Raw genomic sequence first — 23,251 nt, forward strand, 5'->3', positions numbered from 1 at the left:
AGTATTTATATATGCAAGGTAGGCATCCCGTCAAACTGAAAGTGAAAAGTGAAGCAACGGTTGCAGAAGTGACACAGCGGTGAGGTAAATTCCAATTTCCTACGCCTGTAAAACTCACTCGTAGGAATGATGCATTGACTTTGCTATGTAAAGAGAAGCTGGGCAGGACAGTTTTGCAACCAGAACTACACCATGGAGGTATTTATTTTGCAGCTAGGAGCTGCAGGGAGATGACTACCACTATCCACACCACCCCCCCACCAATACGAGGGCAACGCAGGAGGAGGGAGCGCATATATCACCAGACGACCACCATAATAGGACTCAGGGAGGATGAAATAATCACCTAGTATGAGCTGAGGAGGCAGTCCATTGTAGACCTACTACACCTGATTGCCCAAATCCTTCAACCAACAACTGACTGGGCTAGCATCATCCCTCCACAGGAGAAGCTTATTGTGGTACTACATTTGCTTTCCTCTGGGTCCTTCCAGATCACAACCGCCAGAGTGGCCGTATTCTCCCAGCCATCTTTCACCTCATTCCTTCGATCCATCCTAGATGTCATCATCCACCTGACACCCAGCTACCTCCTGTTTCCTAAGACCCAGGAACTGCAGTTTGAGACCAAACAAGGCTGTTATGCCATCGTTGGTTTTCCACTCTTGCTGGGTGCCATGGACTGCACACATGTGCAAGTGGTACCCCCTGCAGCCACATCTCATCTCTAGAGAAACCAGAAGTACACCCGCTCTATAAATATCAAGGCCATTGTGGACCATCAAGGCCTCTTCACCAACATGCTGGCCAAATACCCTGGCAGTGTGCATGATGCATACATATTCAGGCACTGTATCAGCAATGACTGATTCCAGAATGGACACTATGGGAATGGCCTGCTTGTAGTTAATCTAAACTCTAAATCCTAACACACCCACTAACAAGTAGTAATGGATGACATAATACCCCTGACTGTGTCTGTTGACGTAGATAGGAACAGCAGTTAGAGGGGTATGGCTCATACATGTACCATGTATCACGGTACCTGCCAGGCAAACCCATAATTTACTAATGTCAAGACACACAAAGCCACTATTGCTTCCGTTTATTGGTAGAAGGGCACGGAGCAATGCATTGCTGAATAAAATGCAGTGTAGTATCCTTGTGTGCAAGGGAGGTTTTCCATGGGTGTTATGGGATTGTCTACATGCCCCTTTCATGGTTCATCAGGTATTTCATGTATCCCAATCAGCCACATGTGTGGTTAACCTTGGACATATGCATGTGTCAGTGTAAGGCATGTCTCCTATGTCAACATCTACCTACAGAGGACCAAGTACCCAAATTTATATACCACAATCGGCAAGTTCACACATGTTGTGTGAGCACATAACATTGATAGTCACAAGCTACTTCAAATAGACATCACAGAAAATAACAGGATCGACATCAGAGTCATGATGTAGAAGTGTATGATCTACCAGCCCATGCTCAGCATTTGCTACAACACAGAGTAATGGAAGAGAAAAGTGTCAACCTATCACCAACTGTATGACTAACACATATTGTGAAAACTATTTTAGAAATATGTATGACAATGTAACTACACATGACATACACAGCCTGCTATGTATCAGTAACAGTTTTTTAAAGTATTGCCAGTTGTCCTTCTACTTCACTTTTAGCTGACCAGTGATATGGCATCAGGCCATCGGTCATAACACCCCATTCACACACCAGGGCTGAGACAGAGAAGACCTATGACCAGGCTCTCAGCAGGACCTGGGACATCATCAAAAGAAACTTTGGACTGCTGAAGGCCAGGTTCCACTGCCTTGATATTTTGGGGGGCTATACTTCCCCTTCAATGGCCTGCAAGATCATCTTGGTCTGTGCAATACTGCACAAAATTTGTGTGCAGACAAATGTCCCCTGGGACGGTGATCTACAACATCATTACCCGATGGAGGATGATGATGAAGAAGACGATGCCGAGGCTTGAGACATCCAGAATACAGATACAGGCACTCACAGACATGCACACATTAAGCAACGCTTTTTTAAATAAAACACTTGTTTGTGAATGAACCATGAAACAATATGAATGAAAGTTTCAACATGATAATAAATATTTGAAACTATTAATTGTCTTTGTGTTTATATCACAATTCCAGGAAATATCTATATCCACACATTTCACCAACTAGAAGTAGCCCTCAGAAGTGTACAATCAGGTTAGATGCCAGGCATCAACCTCAAACCCCCTAAAACAATGCACCGTCAAGTGTTGTGTGTTACTTGCACCTTGACCAAATCCATAGCACTGTCATTATTTGCTCCCTGTGTTCTCGTGCCCTCCACCAGGGGGGCACATATTGCAACTTTCCAGTGTTTTGATAAGCTTCCAGACACTCTTCTGCATGTATATCCTGACTTCCAGCCATTTAGACACTATTTGGGAACTGCCATCCATTCCCAATCCATGCCGGGTTTTGTCGAAGCCAGTATGCCCATGCTGGAAACTCCATTACTTATAATCCCCTGCTCACTGATGCACCTCCACCCCTACAGGCCAAGGATGGGTAGAGGAATTCAGTTCACCTGTGGCTGGCTGCTGCTAGCCTGCACACACCTGATGCATGTGATTGCTGTGAGCTCTTTTAAGCCCTAGCTCTCTTCAGTCCAGCATTGGTCATTGTAGATGTGTACAGGTGAGACTGGCTCTTGCTTCCTGAGTGCTTGATATTCTTGTTTCCAGAGTTTCTGAGCAATAGGTGTTCCTTGTTCCTGAGCTGTAGGTGTTTCCTTGTTGCTGAATTAGCAGCCTGCAGTGCTACCTTAACTCATGAGCCTTAGCATTGCTTGTTCCTGTGTCTGATCTATAGTTTTTTCATGTTCCTGAACTAGCACTGCCTTCAGTACTACCTTGATTCATGAGCTGTAGCTCAGTTTTTGTTCCTGAACTAGCACTGCCTTTAGTGCTACCTTGATTTATGAGCTTTAGCTAAATTCTTGTTCCTGAACCAACACTGCCTTCAGTTCTCCTTTGTTCCCTTGATTCCCTAACCATCACAATTCTAGTATATATTTGTAGCCTCTCCTTCTTTATATCCTTTTCCAGTCCTTACCTTTCTTCCCATTTCCTTAGTTCCAGTTCCTAGTTTGCTGTCTTTCTTTTCTTGATGACTTGCTTTTTGGTTCATTGTATGTTTGTTACTTGCTTTCTGCCAAGTGTGCCCTGTGATTTCCTTCCTTTTCTGTTTAAGCCCTCCTCCTTGCTAGCTCCTTCTCTATCATGCTTGTGTTTAGATTTACACCCTTGCAGTTACTGCCTTGCATGCTCCTCTCTAATCGCCAGAACCAGTGGGTACAGTTAATAACATGGGTGGTGTTTCTTGTTCACTGTGAGTATTGTCTTCGAGTTACATTTATAACATCACCTCTACAGATCATGTCTTTTCCTTGTATATCCTAATTGTGGGTATTTACAGTCAGTGTCTGTAACAGCAATTGTGGGTGAGGAACTTACTGAGCTTCAGTCTAGACATGTGGAGCTCCAGAGTACTTACCCCACATTCCCTTTATTGTTAATGATATATATATATATATATATGTCTTGCACATCAGTCCTCTATGTTGCTATTCTGAAGGTTAAATTGCCTCTTGAGTGTCTACCCTTTCTGAGCATTAACTTTCTTATTCTCTTGATCAGAGCTTCCTCTTTTAATTCACTTTTTCCTTTGACTCTCTGTGTGATCTTGGGTAGCTCTGTCCCCAGTATTCTGCCAACTTTGTCTTCCCTGCCACCAGTCCTTGGCAGAGTCCCTGACATATGCCAGTGTCCCGGACTGAGTCCTGACAAGCACAGTGTCAGTAAACAAACATGTTTCAGTAGGCACTCTAGTAGGAAAGATTACACTATACTATGAAAGGTGACACTATCGTATGATAGGGGAATTTTCTGTAATAAATGTCATTTTTTTGTTATGGAAAGTCACGCATGCACACTAAAAGTTACATAGGAGTAGAAAAAGTGACTCAATGGTATGAGAGTTGACTTTTCTACAGGAAGCACAACTTTTTGTCATGCAAAGTCATGCATGACCATTAAAAGTCACTGTAAGTGACACTCTTGCTGTGAACGGACACAAAGGCCAAAACTGTGTCTATGTGATACAACATGTTTTGTATGGATGATAAAGTAAAACCATTGTAACTAATCTAGGATGTGCTTGGTGCCACATTGATGGCAGTCACTTACACACCCTTCCTTGTATCAATTTGTAGCAGCATCACTTTTGTTTCCTGGCTAGTATGCATGTTTGTATCAGCCCCTTGGCCAGAACCCACATTTAGTATTCCCATTGACTGATTGACTATTTTTACACTTCATGCATTTGACTTTGGATTACAACTTGCGAGTTTTGCAGTAGTTAGGGATCACATATACTGTTTTGTATGTACTGTGCATATTTACCCTTGGATCCCAGACCCACATGATACTTTAGATGTCAGATAGTGCCTTGAAATTCATCACATCCACCAGGGACTACTTACTCCACTCATGACCAGAAATGCAACTTGCTGGTAAGTGAAACTTGATTTATTTACACATCAACCAAGGAGCAAGGAGAAACTGGCTGTAATTGGGGCAACAACCCCAACAAAGGTAGTGAGCCATTGGATGGCCAGGCACATTTATGGGGGATACATTTCATGGGACATGTTGAGGAGAGGAATGTTCCAGTGAGGAGGAAGAGCCAAGTGTGATTATGAAAGAAAGTCCACCTAGACAGTCCACAGATTTATGAGATCAATAGGTGGGCAAGCAAATGGAGGACAGTAGCTGTTGAGAGATACAATGGCATGAGCCAATGGCATTGGATAACTGGTCATGTGACACAGAGGTATGCTACCAGGCCGTTTTTCTTTGCAAATAACTGAAGTCCACATCATCATCCTCTGAATGTGTGTGGTACCTCACGTGATGGTCGTGTTAAAACTCTGGGAGTCAATGGTGGCGCACACAGATCATGGGCGGAAGATGGGGCCCCTTGGTTCCCAGCACCATTTCCCTGCACCAACAAGTAAGACCGCAAAACACTGAGAAGTACTTGCTGGTTTGCCAGCACAGCGGCAACATTGTTATGGTAGGCCCCCATTGTTGTGATGTAGGAGTCCTGCTTCTGCTCCATGTGCTCCAGGATGTTCTGGATTGCCCCCAGCTTGTTGGCAACCTTGCTGGTGCCACTTTGGCAGGGCATTTGCTGAAGCCTCTGCCTCATGACACCAGTGATGTCAGCCAGGACCGGTCCAAGCCATGGAGCAGAGAGTAGGTGCCTCTTACATCCTAGGAGGTGTCCTTATTGGGGCTGAGGCAGCTATGGACTCTATCTAGGGTGCCCACCATGGTTTGTATCAATCAAAAAAGGAGACACTGTTCCAAAAAGGAGAGAAATAAAAGAAGACTCAAAAAACCATGAGAAGAGAGGGTCCTAGGCTTTATAAGACCCATGTGTTGGAAGGGGAAGAAGAGCTTAATTTCTCTTGTTGCCCGCACACACCCCGAAAGGTGTCATGCTTCATCATCGGTGGTTTTGCTCCTCGTCGGGCCGGCGCTACAATGCCCTACGGGTCCCCCGAAGGGTCACTTTAGTGGAGATCTTTTAAGAGAAAACGCCGTTTGGTGCATGCGGGTGTGTCGTTTGGGTCTTAAAAAAAGGGTAGTGGTGCAGTCGTGTGTGTGACGTGATAAATTAAAAATGTCTATGGGTTGCTTGAAAAATATTGCTTAATAAAGACAAAGGAATGGCACCCTTGACACACTAAAAAACCCGTAGGTTAGGTGTTACCCTAATGGGGTTGATGTCCCATCAGATAACTAAAATGTGGTCTATGTGGTCGACATGTTTCGCGCCCCTGCGGTCCAACCGGATCCGTGGCGCTTCCTCAGGACCAACTATGAAGTGCAGTAAGTGTAAAAGTGATCTGGGGGATAATACCCGCAGTATATATCCGGGCGTCCAGGGACTCAATGGCCCTGCTATCTGTTATGTCAGATTGAGAGTCGCTCCTGGATATGAGCCTAGGTGAACATAAACGACAAAAGAAAAGAGAAGGGAAAAAACAATATGTCAAAGTTTTAGGGAAAATATGTCCCACATCTGTCCATAAACTGGACGCGAATAGAAAAAGACTGAGTACATGGTAACGGTGTTACAGAGAACACAAACTCCACTCACGAGTGATCGGAAAAATGGGGTCTCGACGATAAGCAAAAGGATGGCCAGACCCAGGATAAATATCCTGGAGTAGGGGGCCTCCCGTCGCCGATCGGAGTCACCCACTAGTCCCATACACTTTCCGTGGAGGGTCTGGTGAACTTCAACATTAATGTGCAGGTAATTATTCAGCGCGGGGTAGTGACAGCTCATCTCCCAATGGTGTCTGAGCCAACGAGTGGACACCCCTAAATTACATCTCACACCACTCACCTAAGTTGAGGAGAAAGTTGCTCCAAAGACTAGGGGACGAGCGTTCACACCTTCTTGTGCTAAGAAAGGAACAGAAGGGATCTCCCAGTAAGTAATGGCATGTAAATAAGTTTAGACCCTGTGGTCTAAATCGGGGTAAAGTCAGCGATTAGTACCCTAGATGCGCCTTAGGTATTTACTTACAGTTTAGCTCCGGTGTGGCCTCTGACAAACCTACCCCAACCGTCCTCCTGTCTGGAACGGAACCGCCACATGATGAGAGTTCCATTTGTTGTCCCGGCAAGCATCGTGGAGGTGGTACCTGTATCCGGTCAAAGTTGGTAACAGGTGTGTGTTCGGGTGTCTATAAATTGATGCGCATGCACGAAGACCAGACATGCGGTCTTCGCGCATGCATGGCCGGAGAGAGACTACGTCTACAGAGTGTGTTAAAGGCTCTTATGGACGGTGCGCATGCGCGGAGACAAGGCTACATTTCCTTTGATCTGCTAATTCCAGAACGTATATATATTGAATTAAAATATAATACAATGACAGAAAAACCACTGAGTGAGTGGTTCCTAAGTAGTTGTCCATTGAAGACTTCTTGTCTGAATCTAAAGAAATCTCTCGATTCTGCGCATGTGTAGTCCCACGGTAGCTGATCATAGGCACATGCGCAGTGGACGCACGTGTGTGTGTGCCCTCACATGCTAAGAATCAAGGTAGCATATTAAAGTCCCCAGGTCCCAGTGAGGGAGGGTATGTGGAAAACAATGCGAGGAGGTGGGGGAGGATTTGAGAGATGGTCAAAAAATGTTTAGGGGTCTGAAAGACAGTACCCGATTGTGTGCAATGTTATCGGTCATCTAATGGTAGTAAATATATATGGCAACGAGTAGGGTCAGACTGTATGGATGGTCTGTGTGGGTACATGATCATCAGATTGATCGTCACGATGAGATGGTCGTCTCGTCTATTGATGTGCTCTGTCTGGTGCTAGGCTTGCGTGTGAACTCCACTGGGAAATGGCGTTATCTTCCCCAATAATACCACTGTGCACAAAACCATGATCATAAACGGTAGGTACCCCAACAGATATGCATATACCCAGATTAGTATTAATGAGTATATCATTATCAGCGCTCACAACCAGGGGTGTGTCAGAGCATATGTAAAAGGAGACCTGGTGTGTTGCTAGAGGGGGAGATGTGAATGATATGTCTGTAGTGAGAGATAGATCTAACTGGCAAATCAGCTGAGTGATGTCTAAAGGCTTTTTACAGTTCAGTCCATGGTATCTCATCATTGAGACCTTGTTCATTTGTTCGTAGGCGATGTACCCATCGTTGTTCTCGGCGTAGTAAGGCATTACTACTCCACAGTTGGTTGCTTTCCAGAATTGTCCATCTGATGTCGTCACATGAGTGGCCTTTTTCGATGTAATGATTAGTAAGTCTCGTGGCTGTTCTGCCACGTCTAATAGTGCTTCTGTGATCACTGATCCTCAAGTTGACCTGTTGTGTGGTCATCGATATATAACAGAGTGCACACGGGCAGGTAATGAGGTAAACACAATTCTTGGTGTTACAGTTTGTATGTTTCCGTTGATCCCATATGACTTCGTCAAGATCGAGGGATGTGGTGTGTTTGGTGAAAGGGCACACACTGCACATCCCGCACGGATAGTGGCCTTTCACAGCAGGGAGAGCCCATAGAGTAGGTTCCTGTCAGTTAGTCTTGGGTCGTGGCCTGGTGTTGATCAATTGGTCACGTAGGTTGGTGGTTCTCCTGAACGCAAATCTCGGGCATTCCATCGTGAGACTCCCTGCGTTGAGAATTCTCCAGTTGCGATTCACAATGTTTTTGATTTTGTTCGAAAGTGGGGTGAAGGTAGTCACGCATGTGATGATGTTATCAGATTCCTTGGTCCTGTCCTCCAACAATGCCTGGCGATTATTATTCCTGGCTCATTTGCGTGCTTCTTTCACAATCGTTTCCGGGTAGTTTCTCTGTTTGAGGTTCCTCGTCAGGGTATTGGCCTGGGTGTCATATTCGTGGATGTTACGACAGTTCCGGCGGATTCTCAGAAACTGTCCGAAGGGTAAGTTTTCCCTCAGTGCTTTAGGATGATGGCTATGGAAATTCAACAGGCTGTTGCGGTCAGTTGCCTTTTTATAGATGGTAGTGTGGAATTTTCCTTCCTCCAAAGTGATCAGGAGATCCAGAAAAGGATTTTTTTTTTCACTCTCTGTTTTGCTGAAGCGTAAGTGGGGGTTCAGATTATTTATCCACTCATAAAATTCTTGGCAGGTATCAGCATTCCCTTTCCACAGGATGAGCACGTCGTTGATGTATCGTTTCCAGGTAACCATATTTCCTTTGTAGGGATTGTTATCTGTAAAGATGTTCCTGGCCTCAAAGTGTGCCATATACAATCCTGCCAGGCTCGGCGCGAATCTGCTCCCCATGCTGGTCCCTTGTATCTGGTGGTAGATGGTAGTTTTATACATGAAGAAATTATTCTTAAGGGCTAGCGTGATGAGTTCCGTGATAAATTCCACTGGAGTGTTGGTAGGGAGGTCTGTCTCATGCAGCAGTTGTTCAACTACTTCAATCGTAGCGTCCTGGGGAATGTTAGTGTATAATGCCTCCACATCCAGGGTTAGAAGGAGGTTGATGGTCTCTGTGTTGTTGTCATTGATCTCCTGTATGAGATTAAGGACGTCCCTAGTATCTTTAAGGTAGGCTGGAGTGGCTTGAACCATGGGACGTAGGAAAAAATCACTGAACTTGCTCAGAGGTTCCAGTAAAGAGCCTATGCCAGAGACGATTGGACGACCTGGAGGAGGAATGATACCCTTGTGAATTTTGGGTAAAAGATAAAAATACGGCATTCTGGGGTCCTCGTTGATTAAGAATGCCGCTTCATGAGGTGTGATCCAACCTTCATTTGTTGCTTCATTGACTACGATACGTATGCGTGAAAGTAGTCTCTCAGTGGGATCTGTCTCCAACTTTTTGTAGTATTCGGTGTTCCCGAGTTGTTTGACGCATTCTTTATCATAATCCTCGACTGATAGGATGACGGTAGCCCCGCCCTTGTCTGCCGGTTTTATAATGATGGTTTCATCATTGGTAAGTGAGAGTACTGCATGGCGCAGTCTTTTGGGCAAGTTATCATAGACGTGGTGTTTTTTTAGGTTATTAGCCTCCTTGAGAACTGCCTTTTCAAAGGTCAACACCTCGCTGGGGACCATACCAGCCGATGGAGTGAATCTAGAGGGTGGTCTAAGTCCAGTGTCCTGACGTTCTGGGATGGGACTGTTACTGAAGAAGGATTTGATACGTATTTTCCGGAAAAGTTGTTGCAGCTCTTCGTTCATACGGAAGTTATCTTCTTTGGGAGTGGGTACAAAACCCAAACCCATCTCCAGAATGGTGGTTTCGTCTGTGTTCAGGTGTCTATCTGTTAAGTTCACTATCAGGGTCTCGGGAGTGTCGTGCTCTGTGTTGTCCTCTGTTGTGTCTCTGGATCCTGCCATTGAACCTGCTTTTGACCTCTTCTTCTTCCTCTGCCTCGTCCCCTGCCTCTGTTCTGAAAAGGAGGAGGCACATTAGGGAAGAATGGTTGTTGGAACCCTGGATGTGGGCCTGGGTATGCTGGATACCATATCGGGCCCTGTTGAGGATAAAGTAGCTGGGCATATCCGTACATGGGTGGCATCGGTGGTGGAGGGAGGAGTCCTGGTTTGTTGATATTCCTTCCCCAGCTACTGTTGCTGGAGTTGCTGTACATTGAACGTCCTGAGTTGGTTGATGATGTGGAGCCTTCGTCTGAAGCTGCATCACTATCTGATGGTCTATAGTCTTCCTTGGTGTAGGGATATATTTTCTCTCTGTCGAATCTTTTGATATCTTTCTGTAATTTCGACACTTTCTGCTGTAATAAATAATCCCGATGGTCCGTCATTTCTGCGTTTATTTCGGCTAGTTATTTCATCTCTGCCTGCACCTCATCTACCAGCTTACGCTGCACTCCTACCACGCAATGTTGGAAAACTGTTCATGGATCCTCAGAGTCATGTGCTATGGGTGGGCCAGCAGGTGGTGTTTGGTGTGAGAGAGGCAGATCATGTGGAGACCCTGCATGCTGTTGGCCCTTCTCATGAACAGAGAGGGGGTTTGGATGCAGTCTTGGATTTCCTGGAGGGTGCCTTAATCGAGGCTTGGCAGTCTGTCATCCTCCACAGGATCCACTTCCAGGTCATGCAGCTGGTCAGGAGTAGGTGTTTCATCCTCTGGAATGGAAAAGATTTATGTTGATGGAGATCCTTGTCAGTTGCTCACAAGAGTCAAAAGGGTGACAATCACGGCGTAATTTACAAATTTATGGCATAGATCAGCATTGCAAGCATCCTGCTTTGCAGCCCTTCAACAAACAGAATAAGGCATGACTGCCCCATATCTATGAGATACTGTGCATTCCTGTCCTCATCCACAGTGCTGGTACACAAATGGCTGCCAGGCACCAATGCAGGCACCCTTGCCCCATGGTGCTGGAGTGCATGTATTGTTGGGATGGTTGTGTTAGTGCAGGAAGGGGCACTATCCTGACCAGAAACAAGATATGGTGGCTATTTCCTCTTTCTGTTTGTGCTACTGAATGCAGCTTACATAGGAAAAGGCAAATTAGTGGTGAAATTATGTGATTGCTCCCAGTTGTTCCTCCCCTACACACCCCCTTGGAAAGCGTCAGATATTGACACATTTCCAGGTTTACAACGCGTTATAAATCTAGCAATGTCTTAAATGCCATGACTGTTACCTGAGAACACCCATCATGAGCCCCATGGCACACCTCCCCATCGTAGTGTGAGGCAATCAGCAACTTGCGCTGTGTTGCCTCTCTCCATGTCTACAAGGCCAAGAAGATCGACGCAGGATGGCTTTAAGTGCTTGTAGGTATGCATAAAGCCAGTGGATTGTACCAACATCTTTATACGTGAGGTTCCAGTGGTGCACTGGGTTTATGAATATGCCCCCAAATATTTGAATGTATTGACATCACTACTATGCACATTGCACCCTAATCCCCAGGGAGCCAGGGAGCCAGCATTCCCTGTGACCATTACTCAGCCCTTTGCTCCTGTGGAAGTGATGTGGCTAGGGAAATTAATTAGTTATGTACGTGCAGTCTGCCTTTCTCACAGGACACCAAAGCACTCTGGCTTGTTGTGGTGTCTTGTATGCACATTTTGCATTCATGTGGCCAGGGGTCTGTACTTCACACATGTCCCCTACGTAGCTTCAAACCTTGATACACTGCAGGATAGTGTGAAGGCATTTAAGATGGTTTTCTGAGTGGTGGATACTGATGTGATTTAAGTCCACTCACACTTGACTCCACTTTAGTGGGATGGGCCCAGTGAAACTATGTAGATTGCTAGCATGGACGCTAACCACATTTTATGATTGGAACAGTAGTTTATGTTCAGAGTATCACACATTGTTTGACTTAAGCCCCCTCACTTGGACATGTGCATGTCACCTCTGGCATTTCTTTTTTTGGACCAGGGACACAACTCACTGGCACACACTGATGTAACCCAGATCCTACATTGAGTGTCATGTGCCTAAAACACCAACAGTATGGGTGACCATATCTAATGAACCGACATGGCAGCCTGTATTTGTGGGTTGTGGGTCAACCAAAACCCAACATAGTAGTAGTGCTGGAATTTGTGTCAAGTACCTAGCCAGGTGTGCCACACAACTGGGACCATTCACCTCTGCCTCCTACCAAGGGCTTTGTAGTGGCAAACTATTTCGACCTATACTTTGACTGATGCCTGTTTCACATCCTCTGACTTTGACATATGTGGCATGGTGAAACACTTTGCCTCCAGACTCCCTCCTGACACATGATCCATCTTCACCCAGGGCCACACCATATGTAGGGCCCCAATGGGCTCCTCTCTGTCATGCCTACCCAACCACAACACAAGTGTGACACTGTCAGACACAGCAGTGCTTGTGTATTTGTGAGCCAACCTTGCTGTATACATTTGCTGCCTTTTCACATCTTCGATATCTCTACATCTACACACACTGGCAGTTCTATGTGCACAGCCAGCCCCTACAGTGCACTGCACTACCAGAGGACCACCAGGACCACACACTGGGAATCATTGATGTGGTTTTAGCGCAGGAAAGCACCTCAAGGATCCTTGCTCTGCTGCTATTCAGCAAAAGAAAAAGGCAGGAATACATTCCCTCTCTATGAGATATGGCATATTTCTGTACGTTTCCCCTGCACTGGCGACCAGATGGCTGACATGCTCCAGCGCAGCCACCCTTGCGGAATCAGTCAAGGGTGTCTCTGTTGTAGTGGTGATTGGTTATTGTGTAGGAAGGGACTCCTTCATGCACAAATACAATCAAAAGGGGATTTTCCTCTTTTTGTGTAAGCAGGAGAATGCAAGGAAAAAAGTGAAAACAAAGAGAAATAAAGGTATTTCTCCTCGTTGCCCCTTCTTACGAAACCTTGTAAATCTGGGAGTGTGTCAGATTCCTTGGATGTTGCATAGAAACACCCACAGCAACACCTATAGAATGTCCCTTTTGCGCAGAGTAATGCGTGATAGGGGGCATATTTACCAGGCCATGAAAAGACACGCAGCGGGGACTTTAATATGGCCAGGCCCGTTGCGCTGCTGGTGCATCACAAAAAGTGACGCATCAGTGGCACAATGGCCTTGTCAATAAGTCCCACCATGTTTAGTTTCAACACACATGGTCCTCTGGTGTGTATCACTTGCATTCTCCCCCACATCCTGGTGATTATTACAACCCCAGTGTTCACCCATAACATCGCTTTTCCTGATGCCCCGGAGCTCCACAGTGCAGACCCATCACTTGGAGGCCAGTCTAAGCCACATGGGCGTAGAGTAAGGCAAGGTGGCGATTTGCACTATTTTGCCTTACTCCATACTTAAGAGGCCATTCAAAGCCACGCAGGGTAGTTTAGCGTCACAACACAAATATGTTTGAGAGACCAGCACCACCAGAATGCAATAAAAAGTGAGGTTCATGGCAGCACATGCCTCTGGTGACTGAGGTCACATGGAAGTGAATAACATTATGAAGCTGGAGTGAGCTGTGCAACATGCAACTGGCCAGTGTGACTGACATATATATCATGCTTAACAGTATATGACCCATATACCGGCTCTTTGCCCTGCACATGGCACAGTGGAGCGCTTGTACTTAGCTAGCTGTACTTCACAACATAACCTTTTTGAACACATTGCCCCTTGCTGCGAGTTACCCTGTAGGTCTTGAAGTTCCTCAGAGGCTGCACTGTCTTGACCTGGAAGTCCTGCCACCAACTCCTCTAGAATGGCAGCTGTCACATGCTCCTCTAGGGCATCCAGCTCTTCCTGGTCCGCTGGGCTCCCTCCTCCAGTCTGCATTGCTGCCTTCTGGTTGTTTGCTATTTTCATCTTCGTCCTGCACTTTCTGTTATGCCAGTGTTTCTTCAAGTCGGTCACTGTCTTATTTGCTTGTCCCATGCTATTTACCTTGGCCTGTATGAATTGTCAAATGGCTTCTTTCTTTCATAATGGCAATTTTGAGGTGACAAACAGCTGGTGTTGGTGGTCTGTCACCTTCGTGATTAGGATCTCATTCTCCTCCTCACTAAAGTGCACTTCCTCTTTGTCCGGAGGTTTGCCTGGACATCCTGGTTAGTGTTGGGGTTGTAGGGGTTGCTGTCCTGCAGCTGGTCTCTTCTCCCTGCTCCATGGCTGTCTGCAGTGAAATCTGGTTATTTTGTTTTTTATTTGCATCATTTTCTATCCATTTTTTCACATCACACGCAATAGAAAGTGCCAATAAGGTTATTTGGCTTGTGTTGAGTAACACTATTCTGCCTTATGACACTTTTACATCAGATGCATCAGTTTTTAAAGCGCCATAATGCCGGCTCCAGTGTCATTTGTTTTTAACATAGCTCGCAGCTAATGACATGATGCGCCATACCGTAAATAGGGTGCATCCATGTCGCAAAAAAATTACGTAGAGTTTTGTAAGTGATTTTGACACATTGTTGTCACAGCGCAGCGATGCGTAACTTCTTGTAAATGAGGCCCATTGTTTCACCTTTATTAAAATAATTTGTTCAAAAACCACACATGGGATTTGGAATACAATGTTCAGCCAATACCTTTTGCCTTGCTTTGAAGATGATGCAAACATGATAAGAGAAGGCAACACTCAGAACAGTTGCAATTTTTCCGCCTACCCAGGCTCGGCTCCTCTATTTGAGCACAGGAGCATTGACCCACAGGCCCCAGAGGTGAAAAATAAAATGGCAATAAATGTATTTATTACCATTTCATTTTTCAGCAACCCATCCCGATCTAAGGGGGTCATTAGGATCCTGGTGGGAACCGGGACCGTCCGCCATGCATGCGGCGGTCCCGCACACCCGATCAGGATGCGACCGCCACCATGGCGATTGGATCATGCTTTTTAACATTGCCGCTGCTGCTGATGTTAAAATACCATGCTGTACATTTCACTGCACTACGTGGCAGGCACCACACGGTGCCTGCAACGTAATGCTGTGAATGGTAGGGGGATACCAGTGGGTCCCCCCAGTGCACCCTCACCTCGCCCCAACACAAGGGGGGCCCACAACGGGCCCCGTAATAAATCCCCACCAGACTGTAACCATCATCCTAATTTGGTGGACGGTGCCTGCTAGGCACCGCCACCATTTTAGGCTATCTGGACCGTCCCCCAGGCAATCAGTAAGATTGCTTTTGCCGGTCCCGTGGTGGACGGTCTTCGCATCCGCCACGGTCCGAGCATGATTCCCTCCGCCAATGTAATGTGGCGAGTGGAATCTCGGGGTCCAATTGCAGAATGACCGCCACCGCATGACTGGCGGTGACAGGCCTTCCACAATCATAATCACCCCCTAAGCGTCAGGATAGGGCGGGCCAGTGCTGCATAGTAGCAGCAGCAGCTATAAAATGCACATGTCTCTTTGGCCAGCTGTCTTGGGATGGCCAGCCAGACATGCGCATTTTAAAGTTCTTTAACATAGCAGTCTTAGACAGCTGGGTTAGAGAAAGCACAGGCCTCCAGTGCTCTTAGGAGTGCTGAGAGATCCTGCTCTGTCCAATCCTGGTGCTGCTCTCATGATTTGAGAGCAGAGCAAGGATTGGGTAGTGTAGTTTCCTGCTTCCTGAGCCTACAGAAGTCCCCCAGTGGAGGAGAACGTTGGGCTGCACATTAGGTAAGTCTATTTTTTTATGTGCCGCCCACTACACCACACTCGGTAGAAGTCAGCCACCACTGTGCTTACCACAAATCCCAACTGTGCCCCCATCCCAATCCACCCTGTTTCATGGATGAGCATTCCACTTACAGCTTCTCAGAAACCACAGAATCTGCTCAGTTGTGTAGGACAGTTATTTTCTTAATGGCCATTTTCTTTTTGTGCAACCTCTCCAATTTGTTTGCTCCAATAACAGCAGCCATCTCACCGTGAGAAACACTGGTTTGTCACCTTTACGTTGGCAAGCACACCCTCCAATGAGGCATCCTAATAACGATTAATTCGTCCCCCAACTCTCTGTGGCATTGCTCCCATAAATGCAGCTATGCATCTAGGCTTATAATCACATATCTATGAAAAATACTTGGCTATTTATAAAAACAGATATTTCATCTGTACAATTGTCTAACAAATTATGCTATTAATTCATTCTGTAATGAATAGACATGTTCGCCTGGCATGATTGCAAAGACCACCATGTCACAAAGAGGAACTGCCTGCAACCTCCATTACCATACAGGTGGGCCTCTAGTGAAAAAACAGGTGTCAGCCATCAGTAGAAATGTAGCTCTTGTGCTAGCAAAAGCTAGTCAATGTGTATGCAAATAAGCATTTTCTCAGGTGAGGCCAGTTTCTCCATGTACTGAGCAAATGCTAAATCTTATAGATGTTGTAATTTGTAAACGTGCATCTCTGAAGCCCCTTTACCAATGTCCTTTATAGATAGGTGGCTGATTAGACACACACATTTTTATGCAGCTTTCTTTTAGCTTTTAACAAGTAATATACTGCATAATTCTGCGGTTACAATTCTAGTAGTTAAGTCATAAAAGCAAAAACTCTAATGTATAACATTAACACACTGGTCACAGAACAACAATATTTCAATAATAAGCAATGACAATATATGTATAGAACGAGATTAGAATGAGGAAAAGTGGAAAAAAGATAATATCTATATGGGATTATGGAACAGACTATGGGCCTAATTACGAGTTTGGCAGTCGATAAAATCGCCAAACCTGCAGTGACGTGGTGTCAAGTGCTGCATTGGCAGTCTAACAGCCACATTACAACTTTGACAGCGGACTACCATGAGACCGCTGCAACAGTTGGGGATCCGTGATCCCTCGGTGTTGGTGTAGTGGTCTGGGGCAGCAATATACTGGCAGTGCACTGCGGCACTGCAAAGCATATTATGGCTTTTCTGACCTCTGCACTTTTCATTGCGGGTGTGCATGCAGGGGTACACATGGTACACATGGTGCACCCTCATGTGTGCATGCACCCCAGTTCCTTTACGGCATGAACTGCAAAATCCATGCCATGCAAGAACTTACTCTGGCACTCCCTCGGCACTGCAGTTTAAAGTCTCACCATATGAGCCTTTAAACTACACTGCTGCAGGACCGCAGCTCCGACTGCCTGCCTGACCACAAAAAGGCTCGCAATCTGGCAGGTGTGTGGTGGGTGACTTTGGGGGTGTGGGAGCGGGACGCTAGTGTGACAGCCCTCTCCCACACCACAATAGTCATAATCAGGCCCTAAGTGTTGCAAAAAATAGTAAGTGGAGATTTATGCATGGAATCAGACCTTACATTTGTTTTACTTAAGCCTTAAGGGGTAGGGACTAGATAAGCAATCATTTAAGAATTAACGTCTTATCTTTAGGGAATTCACAACTATATTTTAGTATACACCAGATATTTGAAGTATAACCAGAATTCTTCACTTGAATCATTGATTGATTGATGAGAAGAATGCAACATTTAAACACAAAAAGACAGACGTCAAAGAGTTTAGAAATGGTGAAGAATGGGATGTGTATGGATCAACACATTTAAAAAAAAGTGTTGTATTTGTCATGAAATATGCTTGTCTTGTGGGTAACTGGGTATCTCAATACCAGAGAAAGCTGTGCCACAATCAATAAGCAAACAATCATTGAGGAAGTCAAACAGTCTAAGAGGCTCATGTAGAGCTTGCAGCATGGAAGATCCATAATAAATATGCAGTGTTCCTGTTCCACCAAACATGTGGTTCACCTGCCCAATTAAAAGCCAATGAACCACAGGGTTTATGATTGAAAAGCCTCAATTGGCTTGTCAACCACGTTGACCATTGTCCCACTAAATTTAGGGTGGGGTGAGCATTAATTATTTTCCCTGACTGGGTCCACCATGAGAGGCATGCCGGACCCTGGAGGGAAAACCCCCAAAGTGAATGAAAAACTCCTTGTGTTTCCAGCAAGATTGTATTTCATTGCTCTAATGCACTGCATTAAAGAGCAGGGCTATCAAACCTAAATATATTATCACGTCAGCGTATAATTGTGCACTAATTTTGAAGGATACAGAATAGATTCTGAAAAGGTGATCAGGAGTGATATTCCTTAAACAAATCATCTAGCATGCACGTTACACAATCAATTTTTATTGAGAAAGAGAAATCCTACTCCATATGATTTCCCAATGCTTCCCTTTTTTGACCCTGTCAATCAATGTATGTCAGTGTTACTTGAACTTAGATGCAGGTGTATGTAATGATTGTGTATATATCTATTAGCGAAAATACTTCTTACAAAGACTTTTGTCCATTGCTTGACTGCCTTCCATTCTGGAGAGCATCTAAATCGGTTTCCCTTACCATTATTTCTTTGTTCTCCCTTTTTATAGATGATAGGAGATTGTTATTGAGTTCCTTGTATGGTGACCATTGGCAGCAGAGCAATATAGGAAGTCTTCATCGCCACTATCAATAACACTTTTGAATTAGCCTAATGCTGGTCAATTTTTATGTCAATTCTAAGGCCACCCAGTGATATACTGATTCATATTTGGCTGTGTGTAAGAGGTTGAAAGGTGTCAGAAACTTTTACGTAGACCACCATCTTTTTTTTTTTTTTTTTTTTAATAGTGCATGATTTCTAAGTTACATATACCACATTTCATATTTAATTGGCAATTTAACAATTAAATAGGGAAAAAAAACATATGATAATACTAAGAAAGAAAAAAAAGGAGAATAAAAAGAAAAAAATCATGCACAGTTTTGTTAGTTTAATCCCACTGCTCCCACGCCAGAATCCACCCACCCACCCATCCCTCCCTCCAGGAGTTGGACACGCAAAAAAAATAAAATCAAAAAGAGATTTGGGGCTTACCCCTACCTCTCAAGCCATCTAGTCAGTGGTTCCCAATTTGTAAGACCTTTCGATCGAGACCGTAGTCCTCTTTTTTCATAAATAACTTTTTCAAAGTTATCATTAGCCAGTAGATGAGACAGCCATTGATGAAATCCTGGGGGAGTTGGATCTAGCCAGGCTGAGGCCAGACATAAAGGAAGTATCGCCATGCCTATAAAGACCAGTTTTTCTCCTGGCTTCCCTTGCGATTCCTGGTCCACCCCAAGTCCAATAGGGGATGGGGAAAGAAAAAGTTCAGTCCCTAGCACCTCTTTAAAAAAGTTTGAAATCACTTGTTTTAGATTGCTTATTGCATAGCAGAAGGCGAACATATGATTTAGATCCGCCTGATATAGTGCACACCGGGGGCATAGAGTACCTCTCCCTGTCCCCCATTTAGCAATCTTTTTTGGGGTATAATAAAGTGAGAAACAGGATTTATAATACTGAGCCTGAAGCTGGGCCGGAATTAACAATCTTTGTGCTAACTCAGTTGACTAGAAAAATAGATCCTCCGAAACTCCTATCTCTTCTTTCCATTTTACAGCTTGTGCATCCAAGTCATCCAGCATTAATAAATTAAAAAAATTGTACACAACTCCAATAGATAGTGGTCCATTCTTTCTCAGGTTATCTATGATTATTGACAAATCCAGCTGGGCCACCACGTTTTTTGCTTAGAAAGTCTCTATTTGGAGGTACTTATAAAAATCCCTCCAATCTAATTCATACCGCTCCTTGAGATTTTCAAAAGTGACTATATCGGTTAGAGAATAAAAATCGCCGAGCTTGGATAAACCCTTATCTTGCCATTTTTTGACTACTGAATCTTTAAATATTTCCGGCAAGTTAGGATTATTACAAATCGGTGTATAGTAATTCAGGTGGCCCAATCCTAGCATAATTCTACATCCTCGGATCAGCGTTTTAAAGCGGACCTTCTTGTAGTGGCTGTCATTCAAAAATCTCCAAACCCATCCCCATGCGTCTTTGCCCATTATAAGTTTGATAGGCGTAGGTATTTCTTCTAACGGATTTTCGATTGACTTATCAGTAATAGGAGTTAGGTTAAACAATAGAGTGATTGCCCAGTAATAGAGTCTTACATTTGGTAGAGCCAACCCACCCCTTTCTCTTGGCAAAGATAGATATTTATATGCTCTTCTTGGCTTTTCATATGCCCCGATAAAGCGAGAAAATAAATCTTCAATTCTCATCAAACAGTTGGTTGTAAATTGCCCTTAAGAAATACAAAAACTTAGGGAAAAAAAGCATTTAAATTATATTACATCTGCATATTATCGATAAATGTAAATTATGTAATCTTACTAACTCCATTATAGTTTTAGCTATCATAGGATCAATATTACCATCGACAATATTTTTTACATTGGCCATAATATCTACTCCAAGATACGTAGCCTTTTCAACCTGTCTAGTATCATTACCCATACTGATGTTAATATAAATAATTTGAAATTTAGTACTGTTAAGGGAATACCCCGATAATTGTCCGAATCTCGACCTCAAGTATAGATGATTCAGGATTGGGAGTTACTAAAGCAATATTGTCAGCATACGCCAACACTTTAGTTTCCCAGCCTTGGGAAATGATAGGGCTGATATTTATATTAGCCTCCAGTTGTCGTAAGAAAGGATCTATATATAGTGCGAACAAGAGCGGGGGCTCGGGCATCCCTGTCGGGTACCTCTGGTTATTTTGAATGAATCTGTCAGTACTCTATTTAGATAGAGTCTTGCCGTGGGCTGGAAATAAAGCATTTTAAATGCCTGTATAAATCCCTGATGTATTCCGACCCTTGACAGGTTCTCCCATAAGAAAAGCCAGGAGACCCTGTCAAAGGCCTTTTCAGCATCATGCAGTATAAGTGCTGTCGGATCCCTAGAAATGTTGGCGGCATCAAAGAGTGAAATAACTCTTCTGATATGATCTGTGGTGCCGCGTCCTGGAATTAATCCATGTTGTCTAGGTGAGACAACTTTATGAATTACCCCAGCAAAATGAGCAGCTAAAATTTTAGAATAAATCTTGCTATCGGCGTTTATCAAGGTTATGGGGCGATAGGAGCCAGGTTCTAATGCTGATTTATGTTTTTCCCAAAAAAATATTATTTTAGCTTGAGACCAGGATTCAGGTGGTCTCCCCCCTTAAATACGTGCATAAATAGTTGTTGCATACCATCTTTCAACTCAGTCGAGAATTTCTCATAAAATTCTAAAGGTATACTGTCTAAACCGGTGGTAGACTATTAATACATAGCAGAGTATCCACCCACTGAGGGGTTACTCAAGTTGTTGCTGATCTTCTTGAGACAATCGTTCCATTGGAATTTGATTAAGATATGTCGTCATATCCTCCAAGTGGCCAGAAGTGGCCTCATAATATAGATCTTGGTAATATAAATAAAACACCTTCCGAATTACCTCTGAATCTATGATCTGACCTTGTATAGGATCATTGATTGCTGCAATTGTAATCCGTGTAGCTGTTTGTCTTGCCCTAGTCGCCAGGTGATGTCCGACCTGCTCACTACACTCATATGCTTCCTACCTCCAGGCAGCTAATCTATCTGCGGCCCTTTTGGCTATTATCTCCATAATAGACAACTTGGCTACCAGTACTTTTGCAATTACATCTGCAGAATCAACCCCATCCTGGAGTACTGTAATCAAATCTTCTTCTGCAGCAGCCAAACGACTCTGCATATCGTGCCAGTCGACGTTTTTCTTTGTTCAGGAATAACGAAAAGCTAAATGTCTCCCCCCGTATCATTGCTTTCAATGTATCCCACACTACCTCTATCCCTGTACTCTCTAAATTCTCTTTAAGAAATTGGGGAATCCACAACCTCATGTGTTCGCAATATTCATTATTTAAAAGTAAGGATTTTTCTAAACTCCAATTGGTCATAGCGCTATTTTTAAACACTCTCCCTTTAAGTTCAACAACTAAAGGTTTATGATCTGCCACTATGCGAGGGGTCATCTCTATTGAGCAGGCGTTAAGTATAGTATGAGATGCAAATATAAAATCTAATCTCTTATTGCTTATTGCGTGGAAAGGAATAAAATGTATGTCCAGGATCTAAGGGATATTGCTTATGCCAAATGTCAGTAAATGCCTGTTCACGACAAAGTGTCCTCAAAGCTCTAAATACCTTAGATTTCCGCTATTAATCCAGTTATTATCAAGGGTTATATTTTTATTAGCGGACAAATTTATATTAAAATCTCCACAAATAATTATGGGTAGTGGCCATGCGGCCCGTTCATTATTCATATGGTCAAAGACTGCAGGATCCTCTAAGTTGCTTCCATAGATAGTGCATACAGTAAGTGAATCTCCAATCTCTCTGTGACATTCTGTGATAACCCACTTCCCATTTTGATCAGCTGCTGTCCTTATAAATTGAACTGATCGATTAGCCGTCAGAATTGCTACCCCACGTGTCCTAGAATTTTGTGTTGTGGCCCCTACAACTGAGTACCCAAGTGTTTCTAGTAAGTGAATCTGGGCTCTTTCGATATGCGTTTCCTGCATACAGATAATATCAGCTTTGAGTAGCCGAAGCGCTACAGCAGTATTCCACCGATTGTTGAGATCATTAAGGCCACAGATATTAATTGTTGCTATGCGCAAATTATTCATTACAGATATTGAGGTTGCTCAAACCCAGATTAACCAGTACCACAAAAAAGAGAACTAACCCCCTAGGTGCCAACCCCTTTCCCCACCCTAACCCTACCCCCCTCCTCAGATACCACCACACTCCCACCACCTAACACTGAGGCTGCCTGACGCTGCAAGAGCCAGGATGAGGGCATCTGAGCAATCAGGTCCCCATGCTCCCCCCGGTCCGACCCCCACCCTTAACAATTTCTCCCTGTGAATCAGGCTTTCCAACTATCTATTTCTATTCAGTAGACATTTAGTCAACATTTCCTGTTACTACTTTTATTCCCTGCAAACCCCCCCCAGCACCCGTCTCCTCATCATATAGCCGGCAAAAAAAAATGTAAACAGCGTCTTCCGAGAGGTAGCTACTGAGGAGACAAGAGGGATAGCAAAAAGGGGAAAGACAATAAAGAAGAAATTCGAATTTGAGTCTTTTAGTCTTTAGTTTTGTCCCTTCTTAAATCTCTCGTAGATATGACTGGGCCTGAATTTCAGATATAAAGCTTCACGTAACCCCCTTTTATATAATCTTTAGGCAGGCTGGATTC

Source organism: Triturus cristatus, chromosome 1_2 (assembly GCF_964204655.1).
Source record: "Triturus cristatus chromosome 1_2, aTriCri1.1, whole genome shotgun sequence".
NCBI classification, from domain to species: domain Eukaryota; kingdom Metazoa; phylum Chordata; class Amphibia; order Caudata; family Salamandridae; genus Triturus; species Triturus cristatus.